At 40.7% G+C, this 12,434-nt stretch overlaps 1 protein-coding gene across 7 annotated transcripts in view; it reads left to right on the top strand.

Annotated features, from left to right (window-relative positions):
• TP63 (tumor protein p63) overlaps positions 1-12,434 on the top strand; it is a 221,285-nt gene that overhangs the window by 31,897 nt on the left and 176,954 nt on the right. The window lies entirely within an intron of this gene.

Raw genomic sequence — 12,434 nt, 5'->3', positions numbered from 1 at the left:
GGAAGTTGCCATTTCCCTTCTTCAGTCAATTAGGCACTTTGGTTGTTTTCAGCTAATTCTCTAAAACTTTCCATTGATGATAGCGCTAAGGGGCGTGGGGGGAGCTGAGGGATCTGGGAGGGAGAAGAGGGAGGGCTGGTAACTGGATTATCTACTGGTAGGATGACTGATTTGCTGCCTGTGCCTCTGGAACAGAGAAACAACCTCAGTTCAGAGCCGTATTCAGAGCAGCTGAGCTTCTGGTCAGTCAGATTTATGGCTTTTGATTGTATTTGTGCAGTGCCTGTCCTTTCTCAAGAGTGACATGAGACATGGTGATCCTGTCACTGTGCTCAGAGAAACCCTTGCTTTTTCTTCCAAATCCTTGCAATTGGAAATGCCTTCAAAGTTTGCATGGAGTTTCCCTTAATTATGTGTCTTGGTGACCCTTCCCACATCTTTGAGCTCCAGACCCATCCACCAGTGCCCATTTTGAGTTAAGTCATGGGTGTGCAGGCACTGCTGGGTGAGGAGGAACCATTTGTCTAGAGGTAATCCCTACCTATTGAAAGCCTTCACCTCATCTATATTTTGGCCAGCTGTCCATCCCTGGCTCCTCTGAGCCTTCCTTGCTGGCCTGCAGTTCCCAAGCCCCTCGTGGGTGGTGAGTGCCTCATGCAGATGTTGCAGGAGGCACTACAGCATCATGGCAAATCCAGCAATGGTGTTCCCTTTCTTCCACTGTGTTTCAGCAATGATGTGAGAGCAAAAAATGGGCTTTGTCTTCAGCTCTTTCTGCTTTCAGGCAGGAAGGAATGAGATCAGTCCTTCCACATCAGCACTTTCCTTTATCTTGTTGTTTTCTGCCCTAAGTCTGTCAGGGTCTGTGGCTCACCTGGTAATGAGTCTGCAAACCTTGGGGCTGGGAATTGTCTCACCTGATTTTAGTTATCTAAAACTTAGACATAAAGTTTAAGATTGCCATCTAGACTCCCTCTTTGCTCAGTGAGGAGTGATAAACAGCCCATGCCATTCACCTTACCCACTCTAGACATCTGCCTTAGGTTGGGATGATTCATACTTTGGAAGCTCCCATGTGCTCCATGAACTCCCTGGGAGGCTTAGGGGAACATTCAGATCTGGACCCCTAACTCTCATAGGGATTTCTGATCTGAGAAATCCAGCACCTGCTTCTTTTTACCATTTACCATGGATATTGTCTATGTGCAGGGTAAAATTACACTGTCAATTGTTTTAAGGGGAGTGACTCGTGCCCACTTGACTGAGATGTCTTTGTGCTGCTTTTGGTTTTGATGGAGTTGATGTTCTGTCTGTGGTGACCCAGAGGAACAGAGGAGATTTTTTAAGTGAGAAGGTAATAACTATTTGGTCAAAAGTTGTCATTCTGCTATCAATTTTTTTTCAATTAATCAATCAGGTGGATTTTAAGGCTACCAGTTTCAGAGCTGATGAAAAAATATAGGGGTCTGGTTTCTATTAAAACTAAAACTCTCAACTGCTTATGCTAACTTACGATGTGATTGCTTATCCCTGTGTATATCTTTGAAGGGGAAAGACTGCAGGCATTCCCCACCCCACATGAGACACAGACCTTAAAATACAGAGGGGAAAATAGAGCTTGGAGCCGAGCTAATCTTCTCAGGTTGCTGCTGGGAGCACAATGGTGGCAGATTGCTGGGGCAGGGGACCCTGCTCTTCAACCAAAGACAGGAACTAGGCTGACAGGACAATAATAGTGTGTTGGCTCAACTGGCAAACACACATCCCCTTTGGACAGACTCAAAATGTTACATTGAGAAGCAGTTAATACACCGTTGTGTAAAGCTCCTAATGGACTGGAGCCAGAATGCTCCATTAACCACACACATATAAAATATTCATTGAGCTTGGGTTTTGTTGCCAAGCTGGAGGAAGGGGGAGAAGCTTTGTGTATGGAGATAACACTGTCAGTATTGAGGGCTGAAGGGAGGAGTTGATGATGTGTTCTGAAATCTTTTATTCTTTTTAAGAAGAGAAGTACTTTTCATCCTTGGCAGGAGACTAAGGGGTGCAAAGAGGATTAAATGCAATACTTGCCAGGTTTTACATTTCTTGTTTAATTGACCAAGGGTTTAAGGTACCTCCTGCCTCTGTGCCAAACTCCCTGATCTGCTCTGTACCATGTGCTTCCTGCAAATTAAACACAGGATCAGTCTTTAGAAAATAAAAATATTGCAAAAACCACATTTTTTCCCCAGAAGGCTGGCCTCTAAATAGAAGAAAACTTCCCTAAGCACGGGAAAGTGAGGACTGTGGAGATAGGAAGTATAAGCACCAAGGTTTTTCTCTGGAAAACACATGTTCACCTGCTTTTGTGCTAGTTTTAGGTGTGTGGTAAAAGAAGCTTTGTTTTCTGGGTGCTGAATGTACAATGAGCATTTAGAAGAGATTAGGTTGGGAGAATTGGCTTGACTTTCTTTGTGCTTGAATTAGGAGACAATGAGGCAAATCGTAAAATCATGTTTCAGGCTGAATGAGTAAACATGTGTGCAAAAGATACCATCCATGTGACCCCTCTCTCTCTTGCCAGAAGGCAGCTTTGTGTATCCACTCAAGGCAGACACATGCTGGAGAACCACAGCCCTGCTGAGGGGGAGCAGGCAGCCTGGGCTGCTCTGTGGGATGGATAACTGGGAATACAAGGCCAGGAGGGAACACACAGTGGTTTGCCTGAGCTCCGGGACTTTGTATCTTGTGGTGTCTGAGCAGTCTTTGAGAGGGTACTGGAGAGGAGCTGGTGACCTCCCTTGTGCATCTTGTCTGGTCCTGGTTGTGTGAGCACCAAGAAATGGGAGAGGTCCAGAAGGCGAAACAAAGCATTTTGATAGGAGAGGATGATAAAGAACAGGAGCTCTGTTACAGCATTCAAAAGTGCCCCAGGCAATGAGAGACCCATTGTGTGTCTGAGGAAGTGGTGTGGGAATAAAGAGGAGAGACCTCTGAGAAACAGGAGAGATGCTCAAAAATGCATGCTGTCTTCTGAAATGGAGCCAGCCGGGTTGGTGGCACTAAGGATGAAAACAAACACGGGGAGAGCTTCCAAATTATTTGAGATGAGGTCCTGGTGAAGAACACATTCATCCTGATGGCAAATTTCCTTCTGGTCCTTCATGGAAGGACAGAACAGCCACCAATAATGTTCAGATAATGCAGCAGTCTAAGCAAATGCCCAGTTAAACCAGGAAACACAGACCAAGACCAAAAGGATCTGCGCTTTCCTAGAAATATTAAATGCATATAAGGTGAGGATGGGTGAATTTCAGTGTACTGGCATCAAAGAAATCCTACTGAATGAAGCTGATCAGTACCAACACTGCACTACCAGGATACTCATGATGTGGAAATAACAGGAATAGATTTGCTGTTGAAGAAGTGACTCAAAGTCAGATGGAAACCAGAATCCAATAGTATAAATCAACTGTCTGTATCATCATTTGCCACCCACTCTCTATGATTTGGATGTTGCCACACCAAATCAAGAAAAACATTATAATAAAATTATCCTTTTAAACAGCTGACTATGGCAGTGGAAATATCTATGAAATATTTAAAAAAGATCAGAGGCAATGGAGAGTATGCAAGAAAATAGACTGGAGAATATTTATCCTACTTAATATACAAAGGACAAATTTTAATTTACATTTCTAAGCAGACCAATAAAAGACAAAAGTAGTTTTTGACTAAGACCTTGTTTAAATTATAGCTGATGCACTGAGGAGTAGTTTGACAATAGTGACCATTCGTGGTCAATTTCATTACTTTAGTAGGAATAATAACAAGGAAAAACCCAAAGACCAAGACTCTTTTTATTTCAAAAACATTTTAATATTAAGAAATTTAATTTTAATAGCATTAATGATCACTTAAATTAATTAAGAATGCAAGTATAATGCCTGTATAGTGGGGAAAACATACTAGTTCCCAAAATTCACCTAACCAGCAAAAATTTACTACAGTTAAACATTGGAGGAAGGGGACAATGCAATGGTGTCCTCTAAGAAGTGGAAATAATGCCTAAGCAAAGAAATCAGAGAGGAATGTAATTTCTTACAAGTTAAATGTAAACCTGTTGCAGCACAAACTGAAATGGTTTGAGGGGTGACTCATAAAACCCATAGAAAATCATAAAATATTTCCTTCAAATACAACAGGAACTGACACTCTGGTGGGTCCAGCAAATGCAGGAAAGTCCTCCAAGGATTGAGCCCAAGGGATGGTCCTGTATCAAATTATTAACAGAAAAGCTTTTAAAACAGACATGAATGAGATGAACAGTAGCACATCACCAGGACAAATGATACTCACTCGAATGTTCTAATTGCTTTGGTGTGAAACGCTCAGGTTCAGTCAGCCTCAGTTACCTTACCCAGCAGAGGTAACTGATGTGACACCAATCCTAAAGAAGTGATCCAGAAGGGGTGAAAAAAGGCTGCAGTCTGGCTTGTCTACCAGGAAAATTGAAAGGAAATTACAACAGATTTAGTGGCAGCATACCTAAATGCGATATATTGTGGGTGTGCTAACACAACCTTTGTAAATTAAAGTCATGCATAGAAAACCCTGGAGAACTTCAAAGGAATCAATAAGCATCTGGGAAAGCATGTGACACTTAATGTAGTGTGCTTGGGGTTTTGAATGGATTTTGAAAAAGTCTCAGCAAGGTATGAAGAAAAAGATAGCTGTAACTAGCCAATTTTCACACTAGAAAATGTTCATGTTCTTTTTACTGATCCTTTGGTGGTGAGGAGGGGAGGGCAGTCCTTGTAGAGTTTCTGGGGCAGGGGCAAACATAGCCCCTTCAACAGCCCTACCTGAAAAAAGAATTAGTAGGGAGCGCAGGAAAGTCATTCAGGCCAAAAAAATCATTATCACAGCAATAACTAAACCTTTTTGATCCTTTTCTCAAGAATCTTGTGAGACTGGCAATACTGTGGCAGACAAAAGTCAAGGTTAGTATACATAAATAACACAGGGGAAAATAATCCTGGCCATTCTTGCCTCTAGGTTGCTATGTTTTCTGTGGTTTCTGTACTCAGGAAAATGATTAATAAAGTCATAGCTGCTCATTTTCCTGAAATGTCAGACAAGTACTAGAAGTCCTATAAATGTCAAAGAGAAATTTTTTGAGTTTTTTTGAATAATTGACAGCAAAATAAAAAACTTATGCCACTGCAGTATATAAAAAACTTATGCCACTGCAGTATATAGAGAAGAGAGACAGAGATATGGATCTTCCTGTAGTGTTTCTGCATCCTGGGTGCTGCATGAAGGACTGTTAACTCAATTTCAAAAAAGATGTATTAGAAGTAGAAAGCATAGAAAAGAGCAGCAAGAGTAGCTAGAAATACCAAATCTCTCTTTTTTAATAGAAAAGTCTAAATAAAGTAATTCTTCTCAGCCTTAAAAACTGAAGAAGCATTTGACAGAGGCTCATAATATTGTGAGTGATATGGAGGAGGTGAATGGAACTGACCTTTCCTTTCTCCCTGCAATATAAGAACTAAGGCTGCTAAAGAAACTAGATGGACAGTGGCATTGAATAAAAGGAGCACTTTTTCATATTTTATTGTGGAAGTGATGACAGGCACTGGAAATTGCAAAATGAAATAAATTTAAGAGAGGATGAGTCAAAATTCTGTAGGATCAGGGAATACTAATCACAAGGGCCTGTTTGGGCTTGGAGGTTGCTTCAAGTCCCCAAGTTGCCAAAGGCCAGAAGCTGGAGGACTGTGACCATTCTGTGCGTGGCCTGTGTTGCGTGTCTGTTAAATATCTGCTTTTGGACAGAGCTGCAGGTAAAATGCTGGGCTTTACCTGCACCACCATGTTTGTATCTCTATTCTACTAAGGCTGAACATATTTAACCCCAAAATTTGTTTCCTGCTTTGAGTTGTCTTGCAGTTCATTTGGAAATATTCCTGTTCCTTCCTGTAGGTTTGTGTGAGCTTTTGGCCCGCTGCCAATACTCGGCTTTTTCTTCTTGATGTACAAGTTTCTGCATCCTGACCCTATGGATCCCTTTTTATATTCAGAGATCAGCACTATATGTTTTATTTTAAAAATCACAATATTTCAGCGAGATTCACAAAATCAATTGATTTATAAGCCTGAGTTAACAATAAGTGTAAACAGAGGACTAACTTTAAGCATAAGTTCTGTGCATCTCAGCCACATGCTTAAGTGTTTTGCCAGGTAAAAATAGAAGCATGATTTAACAGCAAGCCTGACTTTCCATTGTGCTATTTTAGTTTTATGCTGATTTATCTCCAACTAACTCAGCCAGGATACAGGACTTGGTTTGGAGAAGACAGCTTTGGTCTGAAAACAAGTTATTCCAAACCCTAGAGCTGGAAGAAGTTCTCTAGGACCAAAGATTTACAAGAAGGGGTGTGAGGGCAGAGTGTTAGGCTGCTGCTTCTGGATTCATGGTATGAGTTTGAGTTTCATGTTGGAATTGCACAACACCCAGATACAAGTGGGTGTCTGGCTGAGCTGACTAAGTTAAAAGCATCCAGATGTGAATGTTTTGGCTATGGAAACTTTTGTACTTTAAATGTGCTAGCCTAGTTTTCTTGGGAGAATATTTGTACTTCTCCTTCTGCTGAGATTTCTTTTTCAGCACCATTTAAAATGTTGAGCAAAGTAGGGATTTGTCCATAACATAAGATGACATAACATAACAATCTGCCCCTTGAAAGGTAATCACAAGCCATTTCCACTGGATTTGCCTAAAATGTGAAGAGATATTAGGAGAGAAAAAGTACTGCTCCTATTTTGAACTGGATTGAAAAATCAAGAAACCTCAACAGTGTTGAGAGAGGAATAGCAGAATATTGTAAATATTATGTTAGAAGGATGAGATGCTGCACCCACCCAGGTTTGATAGTAGTCCAAAGGCATGGAAATTAGTCAGGAGACTGTATTCTTTAATTTCTAATGTTTCAAGCTCCTAAATCAGAGAATCAGCTGCCTGATTTTGTTTGTATTACAGTTACCCAGCAGTTTGAAATTGAGACATCAGACTCTTAATAAAATAATCTAGATTTATACCAGTTGCTTTCAGCTCTGTGTGAATAGCTGTCCTAAAATTTAGAATGCTACTAACTTGAAATTGTTGAGAGCTCTTAGTTTTGAGTTATGTTAATGAATGTATTTCTTTGTTCTGAATCGATTATTTAATAGAGGAAAGGAGAAGGCATGAGAAATCCTTTGAATCATTTGAAGGAAAGATTAGTCCCACTCCACTGAAACCCTTGGCCTAGTGATGTCCCCTAGGAGACCTTTAGTAAACGTCAGACAAGAATGGCAGTAGAATTTTCATTGCATTCTCTCAGGTAAGGGAAATGAGGGATCAGGACAACAAGTGGAAAGTACCTAAAGGATGATGTAGGGAACATTAATATTTGTAATGCTTTGTGAGTGACTAGGGGTTTTAAAATTTTTTGGTTTTAACTCTAATATAGCCCACAAAGGTTACTGATGACTAAATTTTATGTGTTCTTCTGGACTAAAAATATAAATGTGTTCTTACAGAAAGACTAAAGGCATTTCTATATATTTGAGTTTTTTGAGCAGCTTACCTCCTCAAATTTGTAGTGAAGTCTTTCAGGACTTACAAGATTAGTCTCCTTTTTTGGCTGGGCTAATGCAAACTAATACTAGATTGTGTAGGCAGATGTGGATTGGTATGAATGAATCACCAAAACTCATCAATATCTGCAGATATTTTCTTGACAGCAGTGGAAAACTTCAGGGCTGGAGCCACAGGGTTCTGGAAAAAAATATTTTTTGCTAACTCATATGGGAAGTACAATTCCCTTGAGTCTAGGGTTAGGAATAATCACCTGCATGGAGATGTGTGGCAGCTTTTTCTTTCCATCCCAGCAGAGGAATGCTGAAATAATGTCTTACACTGTGATGGTAAAGCCAGACTAGTTTTGAAATGAGTGTCTGCTGTCTTCTGCAAATAAGATTGCAGCAGAAGGTTGCATTGCTCCCCAGTCCCAATCAGAAATATGAATTCTGCTTAAAACACTAAGGAAAATACTATGAAAAGCAGTGCAGGCTTTGTGTGCCAGTGTGAAATGGATGTAAAGATACCATGGCTAAAACCAGAAGTGTAAGACTTGCCTTTAATGGGTATCTCATCTGGAGAAATTACATAAACTTCTGGGTTTATGTTGCAGTTCTGTACACAAACAGGTGTGTGTGCTCTGTCTGAACATAGCAGAAACCAGTCTAGGTCACAAAAACAGAGCAAGTCTTGTTCTCTGGGATCCCCACACTGGGTTTTAGTAATATGGAGGTCCATTTCTCATTTTGTTATAGAGGTTTTTCACATCTTCCTGCCAGTTCTGCCAATTTATGGGCAGGTGCTTATGCATAGTACTGTAGACTAAAATATTTGTGCATCTAAAAATATATAAGGAGATGTGGAGATGTGCTCTCCCACTCTTGCAGAGAAGCAGTGAAAGGATTCCTGAGTGCAGTTATGTCACCACTCTGGTTTTAGTCACAGAAAAATGTTCTCCCGGAAACAGCAAACAAAGAGTGGGTTGTCCCCTCCTGTTGCAGTGTATCCCTAAGTCCTGGTGCAAGGAACTGCTTTTCATGTGGACAGTTACATCTCCCTAAATGCCTACATGCATATGCACCTGCTCTCTCTGGTTTTCTTGCACTGGAGTGTAAAACACAGATCCCCTTCAGGTGTGAAACCTCCACATCCCCACGTCTGGTTCGCTGTGTACCTCACCAGGAGTAATATGGGTGCACAGATAGTGGCTGCTTTCACAATCTAGATGTCCAGCTCCGATTCAGTGTTGCTCTTCCCTTGCACTGAATTCCTTGCTCATGCCAATATAACCTCTGCTTCCCTCCCTCTCCATCCTCAATGTAAATTGACTTGCTGCAACCTGCTACTCTCTAGAAATTACAAAGCCTAGGAAGATAATTTGTTGCTGGTGCTGATAGCATCTGTTTATAGTAATGCACCAGTCGGGCTGTGCTCGCCTGCACACAGGGAGAAAATGACCTTCAGTAGAATCACAAACTCAATTCTGGATCAGCATCTCCCTCGGCAGCTGACTGCTGGGAATCTGAAGTCCCTGATTTCAGGGAGCAGCCAAACCAGTGCAGAGCAGGGCTGCCACCAGGGAGGCAGAAAGCAGCCTAGAGCTTTTTCAAAAGTAAGAAAGTAGCTATCGCAGTAGATTTGTGGCCTGAAAAATGCTGTGCACCAGATCTTTTTCGGGATGCTTGGATTCCTTGTTTTCATAAGTGTGAAAACTGCTTCTGCTACTTTGGCACACCAGTGCCCAATTAGACTTCAATGCTGGTGCCTCAAGGAAGGTTTGATTAGGACATTCTTACTTGGAGAATCAGATAAAGAAGATAATATAATTTAAACTAAATAATCCATAGGAGTTAAATTGGCTGACTGGTTGTGATAGAATTGATAATAGTGGCACAAAAAGAACTTTTTTTATCTCTTATGAATAAACAGAAGATTAATGTTTTCTCTGGATAATGGAATATTTTTCACTTCATTGGTACTTGGGAGTATATTAATCAGGTTTTAAAGTTACATATGCAATTCTCACTGGGTTTTTCTAACTCCAGATCCTAGAGGTACAAAGCAAAGAGCAAAGAGCTCCCTAGATCTTTATTTTGATTTCTGATAAGAAACACTGGGGAAGTTCTAGAGGCTAAAGAAATCTAAATTTAGATCAATATTTTAAATAGATTGCTATGATCATTAATAATTAACATTAATATTAATTCAAGGATATGCAAGGAATACATAAGGAATAACATACTGAAGCAGTGTACCACATGAAGAGACATCTAGTACTGTTTTTTGGAAATTAATTATGGTCAGCTTTGGTTGGAGTTAAAAAAAAAGAAATCTATCTGGTTGATTGTTACACTCATGTTGATGAAAGAACTTCCTGTATGCCTTAAACTTGCTCCCATACATATTCTTTCATAAACTTAAATGGTACCAAATAAGAAAGAACAGATAGATTCTGTTTCAGTCATAAATTTCAAAGTGGGATTTATAAAGAGGTTTAAAGTATACATCAAATAGTTGTGTTCTCAGTAGGACCCATTTGTTGCACTGAGTTGCTTAATAGCGTGACTGTAAGGGGTGAACTCCACTCTGCTGGTGTTAGCAGAAGACAGAAGGACCAGTTTAGCATGGCTTGGATCCTTTGGTAGAATGGAAATAGCAAATAATTTCTCTTTTCAGGATCCTACAGGTAAAGGAAATGAAAAATCTGAGATCTATGTACCAGATGGAATAGACTGTGCTGAGAAACAGCAATCTGGAAAGTGACTGAGGACTTGAGTGCATAATTGGCTGAGTGTCATCTCTCATTTCAGTGCTGTGGCCAAAGGATCTAAAGCAATCCTTGGAGCTTTTCTAATGCCTGCTTGATATTCCCTGTCTCTATACTCAGAGATTGCTTTACTGCTGTGTTTGGCACTGGTGCAGCTGCTTAGGGAGCACTCCATCCAGCTGTGGTACCCACAAATAAAGAAGGATGTTGAAAACCTGGCGATCTTTCAGAGAGAAGCCACAAGAATGACTGGAGGATTGGCAAATGCCTTTTAGTGCAGTCCATCCCTTTAGATTACCAAATGAGAAGTCAAGAGAAGTCTGGTTCTCAAGTATGCTATATAAGGAAGAGAAATTCAGAAGCAGAAGCTCCTTTGGGCAATAGTGTAGTAAGAATAAGTAGTTAGAAGTTGGACAAGTTCATACTGCGTATAAGTCTTCAACATTTAAGAGAAGAAACTGCTCTTGGAGCAAAAGTCAGAGCTATGATTTATTCCATCATTTGCAGTAGAGATTGGATGCTTTTCCCATCAGTTTCACTCAGGTTCATGCAGGATATTCATTCAGAGCAGTCTTGTTGCTGGCATCCTTTCAGAAGTCAGACCTACGTGGCCATGGCTGCCCTATGGCTCTGTTAATTTACAGATTGGAGTTCTCACTCCAAACTGTGATCTAGAGACACAAAATCCTTCAACAGACTAATTCTGCTATCTGATGCTAAACCCCATTCTTCAGTCTCACTGTAGGATTGGATAGAAAAAGCAAGAATTTATGGAAGAATTTGTGTGTGAGATTTTGTTTGAGCATACGAAAAGCTTTGGGACTAATATTAATTTTAAAACCATGTCTCCATGTTTACAATTTCCATATCAGCACAAAGCTTTTGGCAGGGGGGCAAGGCAGGAGGTTTTAAATGAACAGTCAGTCAGGTTCCTTTCCTCAAAGGCTTGAAGTCATGATCTGGCAAAAGGATCCACCAACATTTGTGAAATGGACACAGGAGAGCAGGGAACAAAAGAACCACCATCCCTCTGGTGCCAGGTCCTACCCCTGATGTTCCTTGCCTGACCTTGCAGTTTTGACTACCAGTAAGTCTGTGTGGTGTCCTGTGGCCTTGGTTGTTACCCTGCCTTCCTCTCTGTGGAGAGAATTCCTCTTGGGCAGCAAAAAAAAAAAGCATATTGGCTATGGCACAGTGAAAATTCTGCATTTCTGCTGCCCACCTGTGTGAAAGAAGTCTGCCTGAAATCTTCCCCAGCCCTTAAAAACAGAAGTGGGCATGGCACATCTCAGTGTTTGTTGAATTGGGATTGAATTCTAATATTCTTTGATCAAATCTCAAGTTTGGAGGCTGTCTGAGCCTTAAATTTGGGTTATTGATGTTTTAGAAATACTACCTTCCTGTTTCTCTCTGACCAGTCAAAACTCTTCAAATAAAACCAGATCTGTGGTTTTCTCCACTTCCCTGCTGGGCTGCTTTGATTTCTTAGCTCTGAGTTTAACAAATAGAGGCCACTTTGCTTCCTCCTACAGAAAAATATTGTCACCAGGATGATGTGAAGCAAGGAAATTTTGCTGAAGCCTTGATCTTAAATGTTTTATTTCAAGGGAGATTTTTTGCTTACTTTCATGTCTATATGTAGCTTTCTCCAGGAGTTTTTTTTTTTTAAGACCCAGACTCTGCTATGATTGAAGCTGATTCTGTACTCCTAGTTTTCCCAATTTTTATTGGAGAAACTTCCCTTTTTCTAACCCTACCCAGACTGTGGAAGAGAGCCCAGCACAAGGACCTACAGCTGGTTGTGGTCCTGTACCAGGCTCTCCGTGCTGACACCTGCCCAGGGCCCTTGGCTTTCCTTGGGCATCAGAACAGGTGTGGTTATTCAATTATTTGTGTAGAGACGGACTTTTGAAATCCCATCCCCCAGGAACTCCAAGGGATACTTCTTGTTCATTTTTTCTCTTTAAAGCTCTTTGTCAATGTGGTAGATAGAGATGTAGTTCCTTGTTTGGTATCATGTCTGTAAAGTGATATAAATATTTTCATTTCCAGCAG

Source organism: Lonchura striata, chromosome 9 (assembly GCF_050655825.1).
Source record: "Lonchura striata isolate lonStrDom1 chromosome 9, ASM5065582v1, whole genome shotgun sequence".
In the NCBI taxonomy this organism is placed as follows: Eukaryota; Metazoa; Chordata; class Aves; order Passeriformes; family Estrildidae; genus Lonchura; species Lonchura striata.
This window is presented reverse-complemented; position numbering and strand designations above follow the sequence as displayed.